The sequence below is a fragment of the Dermacentor silvarum genome, chromosome 8 (genome assembly GCF_013339745.2).
Source record: "Dermacentor silvarum isolate Dsil-2018 chromosome 8, BIME_Dsil_1.4, whole genome shotgun sequence".
Taxonomy (NCBI): domain Eukaryota; kingdom Metazoa; phylum Arthropoda; class Arachnida; order Ixodida; family Ixodidae; genus Dermacentor; species Dermacentor silvarum.
This window is the reverse complement of record NC_051161.1, coordinates 76,242,579-76,261,985: the sequence shown is the minus strand read 5'-3', so window position 1 is coordinate 76,261,985 and position 19,407 is coordinate 76,242,579. Positions and strand designations below refer to the sequence as shown.

Here is a 19,407-nt window from a genome sequence, read left to right as displayed (position 1 = left end):
CAATTCACTGGCGCCGCATAAATTTATTTTCCTGTTGCCAGCACGTCGTGAAGAACGACTTCGTGACGCAGTGTTTCGGACGTCATCATCATTATCATCATCAGCCTATATTTGTGTCCACTGCAGGACGAAGGCCTCTCCCTGCGATCTCCAATTACCCGTGTGATAGGCTTCAAATGTTACTGGCCACTATTCATTACAAGCTGATTCAGCGGTGCGGACCATAGGGAATCTAATAAAGAAACAAGCAAGTCTAACTCGGTTTGTTGAGAGCGGCTAAATAATTGTTGTCAACATATAAAAGACCCAATAGCAGAGCAATGTGAATTTTTCCAAGCTGAGTTACAAACATAGGTAATAGATTTTAGCTGTGGTATAAAAATGTGGCTATAAATTACGCCATTCCATGTATTTTCTTTACAATGCCATTCTCTTGTTTTGGGAATTCGACCTTTAAAATTTTAACAGCGGGTTTTGGAAGGCGCGAATGTTAGTATGCTAAAACATCAACAGCAGCTACTTGAGGTTGTTTTATGCACTCTGACAGTATTGAAGTGAATGTACAGAGAACAATTCGTTCTTGCTATACAGAGTGTTTCATTTTAGCGGGACCAAAATTTAAAAAATTTCCTGCGGCAGATAGCCCAATTATAATCCTTGATCTAAACCACTCGATGAGGCGCCCATTACTTCCACGAGAAATCAAAACGCATAATTGAATATTGAAAATTATTACGCTAATGAACTTTCTAATTATTTATTTTACGGCACATCTTGCCATCTACGACTTATAGCCGCTGAGTCCGCAAGGCGTATCCACATGGAAAAAGTTCCCCGGACTGTACCAGTTTCGAGATATTAAATTTCAAAGTGTCCGACGAAATGCGTGGGCGTTCCAGTTGACTTTTTCAGGAAAACGCTATTTTATGCATTGAAGCACTTAGCCACGTAGAAGTGCCAAATGAGCCAACACGGCGGGTGAATTCCACAGACAGGTTTCAATAACTGTTTCAACCGCATATCTTATTTTACAAATTTTTGTATCCGTGTATCCATTTGTTTTTAATGGTAACGCTATAAGTTTTACAGTGCCATGACGTGTTCCAGACACTATGAATTCTCGAGCAGCTTCAGAAAGAACAACACAACAGAACAGAACGAAAGCCACATCAAACGGTAGCAGCCAATATGGATGACAGAACTCTCCCTCCACCTCGCCAACAGCATCGGACCGCAATCTAATCTGATGCGTCTGTGATGTGAGCGGTAGTTAAAAAAATTCGGCCTGCTTAGCGCTGTGACAGAGTACGCTATTGCTCCATCAGTGCTTGTTTGGTTGGTGTTGGTGCTTCGTGTTTGTGAATTCACGTACCATGCCGTATGCTAAATATGGCATTCTACTAAGCGTGTGAGTACGCGTCCCTAAAGGGAATGCGAAATTATTGAAGTGGCGCCAGAAGTCCCACCGAAGAAAATAGCATAAACCAAATGTTTTAAGTTCGCGAGGTCACCTTTCACGACAGTACCACACGTAGGGTAATATTACACTCGAGAGCCCCGAAATTGAGTTTAGGGATAAATGTACGCAATGGGTAAATACATAAAGAACCAAACGGAAAATTGTTTGAAAGCCTGCTTGAACAGAGTCACAGTCACTGGGAAAATTAAATTTTGTCACCGTCGGAAGGGGGGGGGGGGGGGGGTTGATATGAATTGGCGCCGCTTTAGCCATGTAGAATTCTCCTATGCGTGGAAGAGTATGAAGGCATAAAAGGAGTGCAGAAAATACTGTCGCTAGTGGAGAGGATGAGAAAGAAAGCTTCTGGCGAGAAGCGTATGGGAAAAGCTGTTTGGTGAAAGTCGAGATGACGCTCACGTTTTTGTGAAGAAATGTGCGAGAGAAATTGCTTAAGGAGAGCTTTTATTAGGCAGGGGATGGTTTTATTGTAGAATTATTTTTCGGTGTGGCTGCCTACAACACGCCACCGACAACACGCCATCACAAGACAGGGTGCTACGTTTGCGAAAAAAAAAACTGTTTTATAAATATTTCACCCAATTCAGGAAGCCGTGAATGTATGAATTGCAGTGCATGCGTATTTAGCGGGATATATTTGTATCTACGAGTGTTGTTTTGCGGATGTCTGCATTTCGAACATGTATGCTCACGTTTTCATATAGGTCTGGTGTGTCTGCGGCCGTGCTTACAGATTACAATGATTTTTGCTTCTTTTAAACGTTTTTTTTCAGCAAGGCTTTTGAAGCAAGGCCAAACTACGGTATAAGTGCATCCGGTTCAACGCATGGTATGCGAAATGCGTGAACGCGCCATGTTTTAACAAACATTTTGTATCACAGTTTGAAAGCGTTGGCATATAGCGACAATCAGTTAAATTAGTCATATTCAAGTTGTATATCTTTTTACTCGCGATCTCATGCTTCCCGAAGAACAAATTAGCGACTTTTATGTCTATTTCGCTGGTCACAGGGATGAACATCATTACAGCGGATACTCTGCAAATGTTCTGGACAGGCCGGGCATAAACATTGCTATGAATGCTAAAAATGAAAAAAAAAGAGAAAATAAAAACAACCCAAATCAGTTAATTCATAAGAATTGTTTAACATAATCCTGCCGCGGTTGCTTAGAATATTTCCGTCGTCGATGACCGGGCTAGTTTTGTTCTTCAACTGCTCCAACGAATGCTGATCTAGGTGACTATCACCCGCAGGGTGTGCGGCCTCACTGTGGCTCCTTTACATTCGCCGACATTTTCATGCGTGGAGCGCCGAGCGAATCACTGGTCGACGAGAACGCGCTGTTATTCTCGAGAGGAAGGCTCGCAGATGTGGCTACTGCTTGGGCCGCCCCCCCCCCCCCCCCCCCCCCCCTCGCCACTCTGAGCCCCACGCACAACTGGTTGCTACGCGCTCTACGTGCAAATGAGACCTCGGCCTTCGCAAACGCCCCAGGGCTTTGTCGTCGTTTGCGAGGCAACATCGACGATGGCTGACCAGAGTGTTCTCCCTCTCTGACAGAAGCGACACCTCGGCCATCATTCGGCGTACGCAGATGAGTTCTGCTTCGTCCCGTTTCGTTGCCCGAGGCATCGTCGCGTGGGGCTATCGATACTGACCAATGACGGGACAGTCGCTTCGCACTTTTTTTTGTGTCTCAGCAACAGTTTTTTTGATCAAACCAGACAGAAGTACGGCAGTGGTACGATGGAGTAACAAGTTGACAAAGGCAGAAGTCCTTAGGGGCACTACCTGGCATTCAAAAGTAGTATGTCGCTTTTGGAAGGCAGGATTTTGCGTTGATGCGCCAGCGCTCCTACGAGCCATTGAACCTGCTATGGCTGTGAAAAGTGGCATATAATGCCTTTGGCGATGGTCGTTTCCTTGGGTGTGCATCCATCCATACCGCCAACTTCTCTCCATTTTCTCATGTTTTAGTCATTCTTTCCCCTTCCGCTAGTGCAAAGTAGCCAACCTGACTATTCTTAACATCCATGCCTTTCCTGTATCACTTCTCTCTCTCTCTCTCTCTCTAAGCTATGAAAGTCACTTGAAGCAACTGATGTTAGTCCGCACCACGATGACATATGCTCTTACGAGCAGTTCCTGCGCAGGCAGTGTTTTGTGAATACGAGAACAAGTGCAATTACCGTAGCTCGCACTTTAAGCAGCCCTTAATTAAAGAATTCGAAAATTAATTATTATTGTCGCTACAATATGGTCTTGATCGCTGAAGAAAAAAAATTAGGGGCAGCTTTACACTAGTGGTGCGAAGACTGGGCAAACAGTGAAGCTGGCAACCCCACCTAGCTTTATCTCGGTTCGGCCAAGTTTTTGTGCAAGATAATGCTTCGAGACTCGGTCACGTTTTGCGCAAGATCACCCCGGAATCATTGAGAGCATAAGGAGCAACGAACACTCGGTAATTAAAGTATCTGGACCCTTCTGGACGCTCAAACGCTTTTACTCGGTTTCTCGGGCTCGTAACTCCGGATCTTCTGCCAATGACCGACGTTTCGCCGCCGCTTCGGTGGCGCGATACTCGGGATCGTACCGAAGTCGTCTAACTCGCTGTCGAGTAGCGGCGCGGCGGCTTTTGCGCCGCACTTCCGCTTTTTCGGGAATGACGCTCTTCGTCGGCCGCCCCACCGTCGCGGCGATGTGCTCGGCGCGGAGACGGCGGGGCTTTTGTGTTGCTGGGGCGGCGACGCGTAGCTATATATCCCATGGGTCAGCGCAGTGACCTCACGTCTTAGCTCCGCCTCTGCGCAGCCACGGCAACCACTCTGCACGGCGCGGTGACGTCATGGCTCGGCAAAGCTAAGCCGAAGCGAAGCGGTGCGCGCGATGACGTCACTGCTCACGTAACTGTGGCAAGGATCGGCGTGGTCAGCGCAGCTGGGGCGAAGCGTTGCTAGGCGACACATGGTGACGTCATCGCCAGGCGGAGGTTTTGCGGCGTATGCTCGACGGACAATCCTCGAGCTGAAACAGCTTCGCTAGTTCACAGGGGTATGTGCCATTGCCATTGGACCCTTTCTGTACTACCTCCAGGATGAACCCCCACTTCGGCGTTACACTTGGCGGCAAACACCCAGGTTAAACAGCTTCGCTGTGAATAATCGTCAACGTTGGCCAGTACAATGCGGCGATTTCTTTCACTCGATTCAATTAATTCTTAAGATGTACCACTAACGGCCGGCTGCGCCTTTATGTATATGTATTTTCCTCAACACGTATCTTGCCAAATCCGTACGTTCGCTGACGATTGCGTAATTTACCAATCAGTCTAGCTCCGACGCAGTAAAACACCAGCACGATCTAGACTGTGCCTATGAATGGTGTGACTGGTGGCTTATGACCCTTAACCTAAGCAGATTAAACGTAAAGTTCTTTCCATTATCCACCTAATAAAGTAACCCCTTACGTGCCCTTGCACAACTGCCTAACAAACACATACGACCCGTAAAATCATTCAAATACTTAAGTGTTACTTTGTCTAACGATCTGTCACGACATGCGCATGCTACTAACATCATACCACATGCTAAAAGGGTACTCAACTTACTGAAACGTCACCTTCGTCATGCGCCCAAACACGCTTAATTACAACTCTGTAAATCACTTATTGACTCGAAACTAAAGTACGCGTCAGGTATATCGTCCTCGCATCAAGCATGCCTCAAACGTGAGCTTGAAGAGGTATAAGATCATGCCGCCCGATTCATTCACTCATTTCTCACGAAGTCAGTGTTAGCAGGCAAACATCCTTTCGCCGATGCATAGCCCCCTTTTTTTATCCCACAAGCTTTTCTATGTATCATTTAGTATTGCTCTTAACATCATCCCACCCGTATACATATCTCGGTGCACTGGGCGGCAACTGCAAGTTTCTCATCCACATGTAAGAACTATTAATTGTTAGTATATATATTTTCTCCCCCAGCCAAAGACTGGAATGGCCTTCCTCACAATATTGCCACCATTACCTGGCCATCATATTTTTGGCATATTTGCTAGGAGAAATACAGGCTAAAGCACCTCCCTTACAGGACCAATTTAAATGTGATTTAGCTCGGGCTATTTACGGAGCGCGAGAGGCTGCGGGCGTAAGAAGAGAACAGCTGAACTGTGAACTACCAGAGAGAAAAAAAAAAAGCTGCAGTTTTAGTCTGCGGTGTGCATCGTCGATTTCCTTTCCAACGGTGAACCATCTCATTAAAGAACCCATGGGAACATAAATTTCCTCTTTAATTACCCACATAAAATACTAGCAGCAAGAAGAGCTCTGAAAATGTTATATATTGAACGTTGAAGACTGCTCAAGAGCAGCCATCCAAAAATATTCAAAAAAGAGGAATGAATGACTCCCTTAGGAGCAATAAATTGAACGCGAAGTGCTTAACAAGCACCTCCGGCTATCTCGGTAAAGCAGCTCACGCCTTACACACAGACTTTCAGCTGTCCGTGTGATAAAAAAAAAACAAAAAAAAAAACGAGGGCTAGAGGACGAGGTGATAAGAAGAGCAAGCTAACTAGGCATACTATGATCGTCATAAATTACCCCAATACTGATTGTTATGTGTGTTTTTTTCTGCTTTCCCCCACTTCCTGCGTTCTCCCCATGAAATATCCCAGGGGCTTCATCCTTAGACGTAAACGCCCACGTTCCGAAAAGAGAAAACATCCCCGTCAAGTGTCACTAGGACTGTTGGTTAGATCAGAGGTTAGGTCAAGCCGCGTAATTGCATTTCGGATCTTGATTCAGGGTCGGTAAAGCGCTCTGAAGAGCTAGAAGGAGACTTTCGAGCAGCGTTGTGCTCCGCCCAATTTGCCGGAAGTGCTTCATACCCTAGAGAGCCACATGCTTGTCTACTCCAACTATGATGCCCTGCCGTGTCGAATTATTTTGCGCTAACGTGCAACCTTTTTTATGAACTTTCGCGCTCTTACTTGATTTTTTTTTCGTGAGTATCCTTTACCAGGGCGGGAGTACACGTTTATGGCTAAACATGGCCATAGGTAATTAGGATAACGAGGAAGAAATCTCCAGACGAGAAGAAGAAAAAAAAAATTAAACGCTGGCGCACTTAAGGAAGACGCTCTGAAGTCATCGACAGCAGCTCACCGTTATCATCGCAACGTAAAAAAAGTATTAGATACCCAGCGCATTGCATTCGTACTAATATATAAGGCTGAAACTAGGAGGATAAAAGCAACTGTGTGTGAGTAACGGACTACACGCAACCAAAGCTACTCTCTATCGCATCCGCATACGGTCAGAGCCAACTCCAGTGTGGAGCTGCAAGAAGACGAGACTTAGCACGTTATCGTGGTGTGGGCTTTATCAAGCTTTTGGTGACACTGAATTGGTAGAGTGTCCTGAATCTGATACAGAACGCAAAATATCAACAAATGAACTCGAGCGTATAATGGACCCGCACACAAGGCAAGTGACATTTTGTACCCGCGCGCACATGGGATATATAGGAGGGAGCCTATTTCGGCTCCTTCTCACATTCATATGCAACACAGAGTTGGATTGTTAGCAAGGCAAGATACGATAGCTGGTGCGCGTCGGTTCAAGTTACTGCAATGTAACTATGCAATGCAAGTACAAATGCTACCTAAGAATTACCGCTACAACAAATGTACGCCTTCAAGCCCATATTTCCTTTTATAAGGAGAAGTAATTTTTATGGCTCTTTCTGCCATTTGAAAATGAATTGCTTTATGTGGTTCTTAACCCCGTTTTAGTAGTCGAACAGGCGCGTTCTCGAAGAACGCTAATTAGCTCTAAGGTGCGCTTGCTGTACTGCGAGATCTCTGTGGCATCTGAAAGTTCAGATGATGTGTTCAGTTGTGGCGTTGTGTCGCGTTCATGATCCTCTAAATACTTTCGTTCTTACTGGTCCATCGTCTCGAAATCCACTCTTTGTCCATGGGTAATACAAATTGTAATGTCATATACATAAAACCATCTTTGCAAACACGCTTGCTGTTCTTATGGCCCTAAGCGACTGCAGCTTCGTTCGCAACTCACTTTGGTTCAGAAATCAAATTGTGCCATTTTTTAATGAGCAAAAGTCTCAGTGCGGGATAACCCCTATGTTTTTGCCATGCTCTCATCTCCTCTTCGCCTGTTTTCGCTGTTCAGTTGGAAAGATTTCTGACCCCCTTCTCTTTCTGGAAATTTAGTGCTCTAAGTGGTAAAAAACGTTGCGTTGTGCATGCTAGACAGAAATAGAAGTATCTGGCGCAGTAGTACAAGCTAACTTGTAATATTGAAACCATGCCATCCGGTAACGGTGGAATAGGCTGAGTTGGCTCCACGCGATACGTGGTATCTCCACAGTGTGCATCTGTTCTTTTGAATAACATGATGAAAACAAATCAGAAAAATTTACAGCCAAGGCGTACGCACAGGTGAGGGAGGTATTAATCTGACGGTGAGTCGGGAATATCGCACTGTTGTAAGTGTCCATATGAATCAGACGTGCATAAAACAAACCACTTAATATACAGTATACATCGAAGTCGGCACCAGTGAGTACACTGATCTGAGTGCGGTGGTACTCAACACCATGCACCATCTGGGTGTTCCAGGCATCATAAAAAGAAGAAGAAAGGTAAATGCCCCTGATACATATTTTTTAGATTATTTCGGTACGGCTGCACATACGGATGTATTGCACTCCAATTAATTGGCAGTGCTTTCAGGTTAGTTTTACAATGTAGCCTCTCAGTGCAATATTTGGCTTAAGGACTGCGGACGATGAACCAGGGAATGTTACTTAAGTGCATAAGTTTGAAGCTCCTTCTTAATGCCTCACGTTCATCGAGGCAGTGTAGCTTTACCAGCAGCTTAACCTGTTCCCTCTTATTAATCCTTTCAGCTTTTACGCTGCGAGGGGGGAGGCTCTGACAACGTGTCAATCAGCAATGCTCTGGGTTGAATGTGTGAGCACTACATATCAGCCCTACAAACTTACAGTCTCTGTAAATCTTCTTTTTTTAAAGCTTATTGGGAGCTTCTAAAACTACACATTACCACAGACATAAGCATCAATGTGCTTATATAATAAGAAACACAATTACAAATGCAGTTCTACCTGTACACAGGCATAAAAACATTCATAGAAGCAACTGTTTCATACTCTGCACACAAATGCGTAAAGGAGCGTGTATTGGACTCTCCCTCATGTTCTTGTACTATCTCTTTATGTTAATCTTTTGTTCACCCTTTTTCCCTTCTCTCAGCTTAGGGTAGCAAACAGAAGCTCGCGATTTGGTTAATCTATCTCGCTTTTCCTTTATTTCTCTCTGTTTGTGTGCGTGCCTGAATGAAGGTATGGAAACTCTGAAGGCATGTAAAACATTGATGGGAAGTAATAATTTAAACTGTGTGGTTTAACCACCGGAAACTGCATAGTGGGCTGTGAAGGACGCCATTGTGGAGTGTACCGCATTGACTTTTCACCACCTTGGGTTATTTAACGTGCACCAAAAGCCCGCTGCACGATAGTTATTTTGGATTCCACCACACATCGGAAATGGGGGCGAGATTATAGCCGGGATCGAACCCCCGACCTCGTGCATGCAGCTCAACATCATAGCCACTAAGCTACCACGAGCCGGTTCACTGTAAAATCATTGAGATGCAGAATATTGTACAAAGTCTGACGGATTTTCACTTTAGCAGCACCATAAGATTATATGCATTCGCAAAATAAAATTTTTTTCACCTGGCAGCAGAACACAAGGTGACAAAGCATGTCGTAGAGCTCGTGTCCTTAAATCTGAGATAAAACAGCCTGACAACCAACTCAAGAAGAGCACACTTTATATTTACAACCCGCAAACTTCCACAAACCACCTATGTATTAACAGGTATGTTTCTGGAAGCTCCCAGAAATTCCGAGTTAGCCAATGAGGCTCAGTTCTAATTAATGTTGCTAATTTTTTGTCAACGTCGTCTATCTCTACCGGCCACAGAGTTTGGCTATCTCGGCGTCGTCTATCTGTATCGGCTACTGAGGTTGGTTTTCCTGCGTATTTTCTAGCAATATGCGGTTTTACGGCCAGTAAATATAAAATTAAGCAAGCGCTTATTATTGCTATCCTTATATTGGCACAAATCTTTGTTAATCGAAATCTGTTGTGCAGTACTCTGTATAGGTGTTCAAAGGCTTGTCCCCACAGATCAAAAAAGAGATACCAGACAGATCATAAGCTTGCTCGCCAAGCTGTACCACAGACCGTCTCTGTGTCGAACACATTTGAACGGTACTGCTATGCAGTTTAATTCACATAATATTCCGTAAATCTAGACTTTTACTGAAAGTCACGGTGCCTTCGTATTCTTAATTCACGATGTTATTCCTGAAATTTTTTTTCGTTGTGGCACATTGTGACGCATCCTTATTTAAGGTGATGTATCCGCAGTATTTATGCACATACTCATTATACAGGATTGATGCCACTTTAAAGGAATTTATCTGTCCAAACTCTTCGCTTGCCATAGTTTTATTGACAGTCAGGGTACGTATGCTTAAGAAGATATAAAAGAATACATTTTACTTCTCAATCCTTGCACTACAGGATACTATACGGGGGAACGCGCAATCACGTCATCAAAGCGCCTACCGTTTGTAGCTTCCCTAATGAAGTACGATTACTTCAGATTTTTCCCCTATATTTTTACAGAAATACCTCAACCATTCAGCAGTAGAGTGAAATGGGCTGATGATAACGATAACATTTTAAAATTACTTGAAAGTTCATAATGACGCTTCAAAAACTTCCATTTTATTTATTGCTATTATTATTATTATTAATCACGTAAACATATATACAAACATCACAAGGAGAAAGAAAATCGGGCAAGTAATTGTCTATTTGATTTTTTTTTTTTACACGAATACTAGGTCTGGAGTAGGAAGGGTCAAACAACAGGTAAAGATCCAAAATCACGAATGCTACACTTTCACTTCGCAACACAAAGTTTACAATGTGGTCTTTTATGGCACAGATAACAGAAAATACTGTGATGTTATTGGACTGCGTTATGGTAGCGCTTCCGGCACCCAGTTTCCTTTACCAATGGGCGGCGGCCTCCAGATTGCATGGCTATGGGACTTCAGCTTACGAGCAATTCAAACGTAGGAGCTCTTTCTTTATACGCGTCCATAAATGTCGCTCAAGCCACGGAAGTAAAACCGGAGGTTTGAGCCCACCAAGGCGTCCACATGCAGTGCTGGCTGAGCGCGAAACCGTTGATGTAGGTGTCTCGACTTGACCACAGCCGTGAATTTTCCCGGCTATTTACGCAACGCCGCCGTCTCGCCCATGGGTCATCAGAGTACCACAGAGAAAACACGAGTCTCAACGAGACCGGCACTCTAATGAGAAGGCGCGACCCCCATCTTGAAGAGCCCGCTTCTCTCCGCCTTGGCATCTCACTTCTTTGAGTACAGAAAATAGGCAGGTCACGATCCGGGTTGCATTGTGCTTGGACAAGCCACCCAATCAATTTGCACGCTGGGAGACTCGGCGCTAGCGGAATGAACTACGGAAACACGCCTTTGTTTTCCAGGCTTTCGCTGATGCAACATATCCTTTTTTTTTTTTTTTTTACCCCGGCTTGCTCGAGATTTCGCAGAAGTCGCCAAGTCTACAGCGGACTGTGGAGTCTAGCCATTTTGGGCAAACATAGAGTTGCAAACCAAAATTCCAGAAGCAAGTTCGTTATGTCAATAAATGCAACGTTCGCTCAATTTTAGGCTATAGCGTAAATAGGTGCGCAGGGAGTGCAGTCTTCGCCAGTGTGTCATACGAGCTTATGTAGGCGATTTTACAAGAATGTGAAAGCCACCGCCTTATTGCTTCTAGGTCTGCGAAAGTACCGTCTTTTAGAGTCATCCTGAATTTATGAATGTTCAAATACTTCTATAGCAGCATTAAAATAACCAAGCACCTTTGATCTCATGAGAGCGAGGTAGCGGCTTTGGTTCTTGTTCGTGCCGGTCGCATTTCGATAGCAGTGAAATCCAAAAGCGCTCGTTTACTTTGATTTATGTGCACCTTAAACAACACCAGGTGGTCAAAATTAATTCTGCGCCCTCCAGTGGACTGTGTCCCTCATAATCCACAGTGCCAGTATCGGGACATTGAACCCGAAAATTTAATTTTATTTGTCTTAAATTCTTTTTAGACTGAGAGAAATAGAAACGGGACCTACAAATGCGGACAGCTCTCCACTGCAATCGAAGTACGTCTTAGCAAAACACTGCTTTCATTTACGCTAACGAACAATTACGCTAACGTTAAAATTGTCAAGCACCTCATAACCTCCAATATTAAAATAAAAATTAGTAAGAAGGGAATCAATCAGTCGTACAGACAGTATGAAGGGACGTCTTCACTTGGTCCAGTGTGCAACGCTGTTCGATTCAATTAACATGAGCCAATTAGCCCAGTCAAACACACTCCCACAGAATAACTAGTAAAGTATGAGCTTCCCAAACTCATTACGACAACAAAACTACTCAATGAGCACCCGTATCATTGTGTGCCATGGACCGGTCGGCAACGAAATTTAGAGCGTATTGAGAGCTGGTGCTCTAAGGCTATGGTGTTGGGCTGCTTAGCACGAGGTCGCGGGATTGAATCCCGGCCACGGCGGCCGCATTTCGATGGGGGCGAAATGCGAAAACACTCGTATACTTAGATTTAGATGCACGTTAAAGAACTCCAGCTGGTAAAAATTAACCCGGAGTCCCCCACGACGGCGTGGCTCATAATCAGATCGTGGTTTGAGCACGTAAAACGCCATAATTTAATTTTTCATTTTTATAGCTGGTGCTCTTAATGAAGATAGCCCTCCGATACGTTGACTGGTAACAATACGATGTATTTGAAGCGTACGTGCACCAATTGTGGTCGTTGAATAATAGCATACGTACCAACTGTGCCGAAGATATCGTAATGTTGACTAATTGAAGCTCATTGTGCGATTTTACGAGTGATACGTCATGATTTACGAAAAATTAATTTGGTTCGAGAAAAACTTGAAAAGGGTGTTGCAAGTTGGAGTGCCCAAATATATATATATATATATATATATATATATAAATGCAAAGAAAGGAATTTTGATTATAGTATTGCGCCGCCTTCATGACGCACTGCAAGGCGCCATATACTAGAGAGGTACTGTACGTGCACTGCGAAAGTTTTGTTCGGTGTCGTTTGCAACAGAAACGACATTTGCAACAGAAACGTTGATGAACAAGCTAGTGTGATCGATAAACAATGTGTTGCGTATGCATCTGTGCTGTTACATAGTGTGCTGCCGCTTGGGTGTTTCGTCGAAAGTAAATAAGTACTAATAAAGTGCGTATGGGGGGGTCTGCCACAAAATATGTGCGCTCAGGGCAATGCTTTTAAAAATGTGTGCTTTCCCCGTTTCACTTGCTCCTCACCTGGCCTGCGGGGAGTGTGACGAATTTTGACGTTCACAGGTTGGCAGGATATGGAAAAAGTGTCCTTATGCAAATACTTTCAATTGAACTTATCTACGCATACGCGATACTAACATGTTTTCGAGGACACGTAGAAAACATTCAATTTTGTCAATTGGAATTTCATAAATCTCTCAAAATGGAGAAAATTACTTTTTTATTGGCTTCCACAGTTTGGCACCCACATATCCGTTATCTCTATAAATAACTTAAAAATGATGTATACTTGCGAGGATCGGTTCTGCTATATTTTCTTGCCATAAAGTATAACTAAAAAGAGAAACACCTTAATCAATTTAGGGCGATAATGTATACGTTCAAAACTCTGTTTCACTTAATTTCCCCGTTAAGATACTGAATATTGCAGGAAAGAAAAATTAAGGTCCAAGTTTCAATGTTTCAATCTTGCGCCGAAATCCCAGCGCCAGTACGTCAGTGTGACCGTCACTAATTTCAAGCTATTTCTCGTATTTGGCCCGTCGTGGCCCAGTGAAACTTCTTGAACCTTGCTATACTCAGATTTTGTCTCTTTCAATCTTTCTCAATTATTGGTTGCGTCTAGACGGAGAAAGAGACGTCACTGACGGTGTGCCCACAGTAGAGCACTGCACGGGCCGATTTTTTCAGCCCGGGCCCGGCCCGGGCCCGTTCTTAAGTTGGGTGGCCCGCCCGAGCCCGATCAAAATTTTTATGGCGAGACCCGGGCCCGGCCCGGGCCCGGAAATAATCTACGTTACCCGCCCGGCCCGGCCCGCCACCCCTTTACCTTAGGCCCGAGCCCGGCCTGAGCCCGACTCGAAACTGGCCCGAACCCGGCCAGAGACCAAAAAATAATGTTTTTCAGAGTTGAGACGCCCGAGAATAAGTCGCTGCACGTTACATACACACCACCAGAAAGCCAGAGCCCGGCCCGGGCCCGCGTCAAAAAACCCGAGCCCGGCCCGGGCCCGGGTCAAAACGCACACGCCATGCCCGAGCCCGGCCCGAGCCCGTGAAAAAACTGTTCTACGGGCCGGGCCGGGCCCGGGCTTTCGGGTAAGCCCGAGACCGTGCAGCGCTCTAGCCTACAGTCCGTCGTTGTCGCATTGCTGCTTGCGATTCTTCAAAATTAAATTGCTTCAAAGTTAAATATGTCCAACACTTAAGACAATGAATGGCTCATACCCCCTTAAGCAATGGCTCATGCCCCCGTAAACGTGGCCTCCCCATTACGACGACAGAAGAGAAGGGAGAGAGAGAGGGAGAGAAATAACTTTATTTTGTCCAAAATGTGGTTAGAGGAGGGGGTAATGACTAGAAGCCTCCCCCGTCTCCCCTTTAGACGGCGGCCGGCAGCCCCTGAGCCGCGGCGCGTCCTCAGCCATTTGGACTACTCTTGCTTGAACATCCGGGTACGAGCTGAGCAACACGGTCTCCCATTGCTCCTCATTTCTTATTATTAAACTGGGTTGTTGTGGTTTTGAACAGTTATTGTTGTATTGTTTCTTTGGGCATGCCCAGATTATGTGTTGAAGATCTGCTCGGTTGTTACAATGCTTACATAGGTCTGTGTATACATCTGGGTGATAGTGACTGAAGGCAATGGGGTAGGGGAAAGTGTTGGTTTGTATTAGCCGCCAAGCCACTGATTGCCACTTGTTTAATGAACAATGTGCTGCCGGATATCTAGCCCTGGCTAGTCTGTAATGATCAATGATTTCCCTAAAGGAAACCAGCCTATCTCTGCCCGACCGGCGGATTGCGAATGCGTCCGTGTTGGTGTTGGTGACATCGTCTCGGTCTGCGAAACCTCGAGCCGCGTCATGCGCATTCACGTTGCCTGGCAGGCCAGAGTGGGCTGGTGCCCAGATGATTTGTATTCCCCTAGCTCGGTCTCCGTGGAAACCAGCCTGGAGGATTTTTTGCGCCTTTGGCGAGATGCGTCCTTTAGCGTAATTTAATATGGTGGTCTTGGAATCACTTATTATAATTTTATATTTGGGAGAAGATGTCATTGCTAGTGCAATGGCGACCTCTTCTCCTACCTCTGGCGTTGTTGTTAGGGAGAGAAGGGAAATTCTACGCTGCAATGATGAGCAGCAACGGAGCCAGCTATGGAAGAAGAGGACGATGACGAACGCGGGAGCAGCTGCACAAGCGCGTTCGCGTGGTTGCGCCGAGGGGCAGAAACGAGCCAGCTGTGGAAGAAGACCAGGAAGCTTGAGCCGTTGCTGATGATGATAGTTGTTGCTTACAGGTGACAGACGAACGAATCGGCTAGCCATAATATACAGCTCCGCTGTGAAACCTGTGAAGTGGGCCTTCCCGGACGGACGTACACGTATACTCGCGCCTACGCGGCCACAGGCTCACATATATATTGATTCGAAAAAAAAAAAACCTGCGTGATATAAATTACAACGTGTTATCGCTACACAAAAAACTAGGTGAACACTACGGCAGAACACTAGGTGGGGTGATGAAGCTAGGAAATTTGCCGGTGCAAGTTGGAATCAGCTAACGCAAGACAGGGGTAATTGGAGTTGGCAGGGAGAGGCCTTCCTCCTGCAGTGGACATAAATATCGGCTGATGATGATGATGTTAAATGCTACACATTTTTTCAGCCGTGCCTCAGCTCACACATTCAACAAAATCTAATTGTACTAAAATGACCGAGAGGCACAAAAGGATTCTATGGGCTCAATTTCTTTCGTTAGTTTCATCCATCTATCCATCTGAAGAAAACATACTATGAAGAAACAGCCAGGGAACGCATACAAAAACTACTTGGTATGCTAAATTTATTTGAAATTTATAAATAATTAGGAAAAGGTAATTAATTAGCAGGAACATAATTTGCCACTGGTGGCGGCCGGACCCTAATCTGCCGCGCTACACGCGTGGTGCTTTCACAATGAAGCGGTCGTGGCGGCCATCCCCGAGGCTATTTTCTTCAGTACTCCTATATGTGAACAAGATGAGCCCTGAGAGTGCCAGGCCATGGTAGTGGTACTAGACCTATTGTTTCAGCTTTAATTTGCCTATACAGTCTGTATGCCCCGGCATTAAACTGCCTTTATGATGTCGATAATAAAATGTTCAGTGTATAGGGAAGAAGTGAAGTGAATAACATGTGGTGCACTGTATCCTTCGTTTGTCGTTTTACTCCGTGTGACGTCACTGCTGTACTCCATTCAGGTATCTGTACCTGAGACGGATATACTGATTACAATTGTTCTCTAGTGCTGTGCGATGAACAGAACCGTATAGTAGTTAACAGTGAGAATAAGTGTGATGGACAGATAATGTGGCAATGTGGAAATATGTAGTCATGTATCGAGTATTCCTTAGTCTCAGAGACCGTCTATGAACGACTAGGCCAATTAATGATAGATGAACATGGAGAAGGTAGCCATAGTAGTGATCATAAACATTTAACCTTAAAATTCGGGAGAGATACTCCCCAAATACTATAATAATAGTAACAATAATAAATAATAAGAGACGATGCCGGGTCGGTGTAGTAAAGGCTCATTCACACTAGGCCAACACGACACCAATTTGGGTCTGCTGACTGTTGGTCCCAGCAGTCTACAGGTCAGAAAACGCAGTGACCAACGAATACGCTGTCGCCAACAGTCGGCGGATCAAAATAGCTGTCATGTCGGCCCAGTGTGAATGAGCCTTAAGTGAATTACTACACCGAGTCGTCATCGCGTACGATTTCACTTCGACGACACGGTTTTCGGTCAAGGACGTTGATGATGAGACAATCAAGGCTTTCGCCTTCATAATAAGATAAAGAATGATTGCAGAAATGCGAGAAAGTAAACTCGCGCGAAATGCGGGTTCACGTCGCGGAACGAGGGTCGTTTTTTTTTTTCTCTTTCGACTCTCTACTTCAAGACATCAGCATGATGTCGTATTTGTAGTACTGATTCAAGTTTCGTCAGCGGTGATGATCTTTTGCAATAATTTATCGCTGTCGTCGGAAGTTTTCCGATCAATGCAACATTCTTTTGGCTGACTTACTTGGTTGGCAGTCTTTTCGCTTACTCCTGCACTCAGGACTCAGCAGTTTCGGCACATCATGGTGCGATACTTTTTAATTTACAAAATATAATTCCAAACGCGGTGAACGGGCGACATTTAGAAGCCAAGTGCTTCATTCTAACAGTATTCGGTAGTCACTCAGCAGACGAGAACGCAAAAGGATTACCTTTGTTTAGGAACGAGGTGGAAGGACGTCGTGATCGTGCATCGTCCTTGGGGTAGTGACGGCCTTTACGAACACGTTGAACCCACTTTAACATTGTTCCTTCCATTAGGGAATATTTTCCATAATACCTTCGCTACATCTGATAAACTTCTGCACCAGTATTGTTCAGTTGCACAAGAAATTCGATATTGATCTATTTTCCGTATGTTCCCAAACCTTCATTTTGACAAAACTAAAAATAATTTGCACAAAAAGTACATCAGTAATTCTGCCGTCTCATGCGGCAACCCGGCTTGCACTAAAGGTCAACGGGATACTTTCAAATGGAAAAAGTGAAAGAGAGTTGTCTCTACACCCTCTCTCACTTTTTTGCAGAGTCACTGCATTAACCTTTGGGAAAAGCTACGTACTCTGGCATGCAGATAAAGCCTAAAATCTGTCAAACCGCTCCTAAAGTTGAATTCTCATGTTTCGGTGCTAGGTATCTGGACGACCATCGCGTGCTGAGATACGCGTTGTTTACTGATCAGGTGCTGAAAATCTCACTCCAAAGGCCGGCATGTAGGAATCTAGAAAAGACAGCGAAAAGCTATCGGAATGAGAAAGCAAAGATATTGAAGTTCTGCATGTGAGGAAAGTCATTGTAACAAGCACTCAAGTAATATTATCAGCGTGGAATACTTTACATCGACGAGGGACACATCTCATGCCACATGTATACGCGGCGTTAATCTCTTCCTACCTCAGCCAATACACTGATGTCGTTTTTCAGCGTTGGATTGACGCATCTTGTATTCTGTACTTAGTTTTCGATTGGCCACCAGCCATGTTATGCGTAATATGCTTTTTCTCGCGAGATTGCCGATGAAGCAGGCTTAATCAGATTCGTTGCTACTACCTAGAAATAGAGCCTACTCACCATGTGACTCTTACGCTGATGCGCCCTTAGGCCTAATCGGCACAAAACTAATAATAAAGATCACGCTAACAAATACGTTGTAGATAACTGAATAAACGGTGTAAAAATCCTTTCAAAAATTAAGGGAAAAGCCACCCAGAGGATTAACTTTGTCACGCGAAGCATTTCAAGAAGGTGTAGATGGCGCAAATGTATGGGCCGTCGTTAAGCGGCGTTGGTGCCCATGAGAAGGCCGTACAAAGCTCCGGGTAACAATCGGCGCTGTTGTTTTACAGACTCGCTCCCGACCTATATTCACTTCCGACAACACGCGCTCATATGCATCTACGCAGCACCTGAGGAGAAATGGCTTCCTACCCACTGCGATAAGTAATCGACAGGTCAGGTTGCCAAGATACGAAGTTGTCGTATATTTGACCCGTCAAAATCCATCCGATTCTAGAAGCGCAATTTTTTTTCAGATTGTCATCTGTACTATTTAACTATTCTGAGACCAGTATCTCCAGGCTAATAGAAATAAGATAGACTTACTTTCTGGATATTCAGGTGAGCAGGCGCTAGGTGCGCAGTTCAACCGGTGCTGCAGAAAGAGAGGGGAGCGTACGAGTCGGCTGGCCGGGAGTAGCTCACCACTGCATATGCACTCACGTACACATCTTCACTTACGAAACAATTGCGCCTGCAGTATCATCTGGGTAACGACTCAGTTCTTCTAAAGCTTCCTGCCTTATAACTTGCTATATGGCCTAAAGAGAAAAGCTTTCCAGACGACTTTCGCCATGTCTCACAGACAGCACATTGTGTCGGCGACGGCTCCAGACACAGCGAACTCACTGTAGCGACGTTCGTTATTCAACTCGAGTTGAAGCAGAGAAAACACATTCAAAAAGCCTTGCTCGCAAATAAGAGTTCACGTCGGGGCCACAGAATAACTTGGCGGTTGCTTAATACGTTGTCGCCACAAAATTCAATTTATCACCTATGTGTAGACTATGCGACAGGGAAGCGTCGACCCTACGGCGCATGCGCCACTGCAGCCGACTCAGCAAGAGAAATGCGATGCGTCACTGGTGCCCGCATTTGGCGGCTTACCCACCGTGATAACAGATACAGCGCCCAAAGGTGCTGTACACGTTTGCGCGCTCACTGATGCTCAACAAGAACATAGCATCGATGTCCGCGCATTTTGCTGTATTGTGAGTGACGCACTGCGCATCTGATCTGGCTATGGCTGTGGTGGCGTTTGGGCCGG

General features: G+C 44.9%; 1 long non-coding RNA gene across 1 annotated transcript in view; it reads right to left on the bottom strand.

Annotated features, from left to right (window-relative positions):
• The window catches only part of LOC125947596 (uncharacterized), an 82,753-nt gene extending 63,702 nt beyond the window's left edge, over nucleotides 1-19,051 (bottom strand). The window contains exon 1 of the long non-coding RNA XR_007468421.1: nucleotides 18,687-19,051. This is a non-coding gene — a long non-coding RNA (uncharacterized LOC125947596). The remainder of the gene's footprint in view (nucleotides 1-18,686) is intronic.
• Nucleotides 19,052-19,407: the final 356 nt, after the last annotated feature.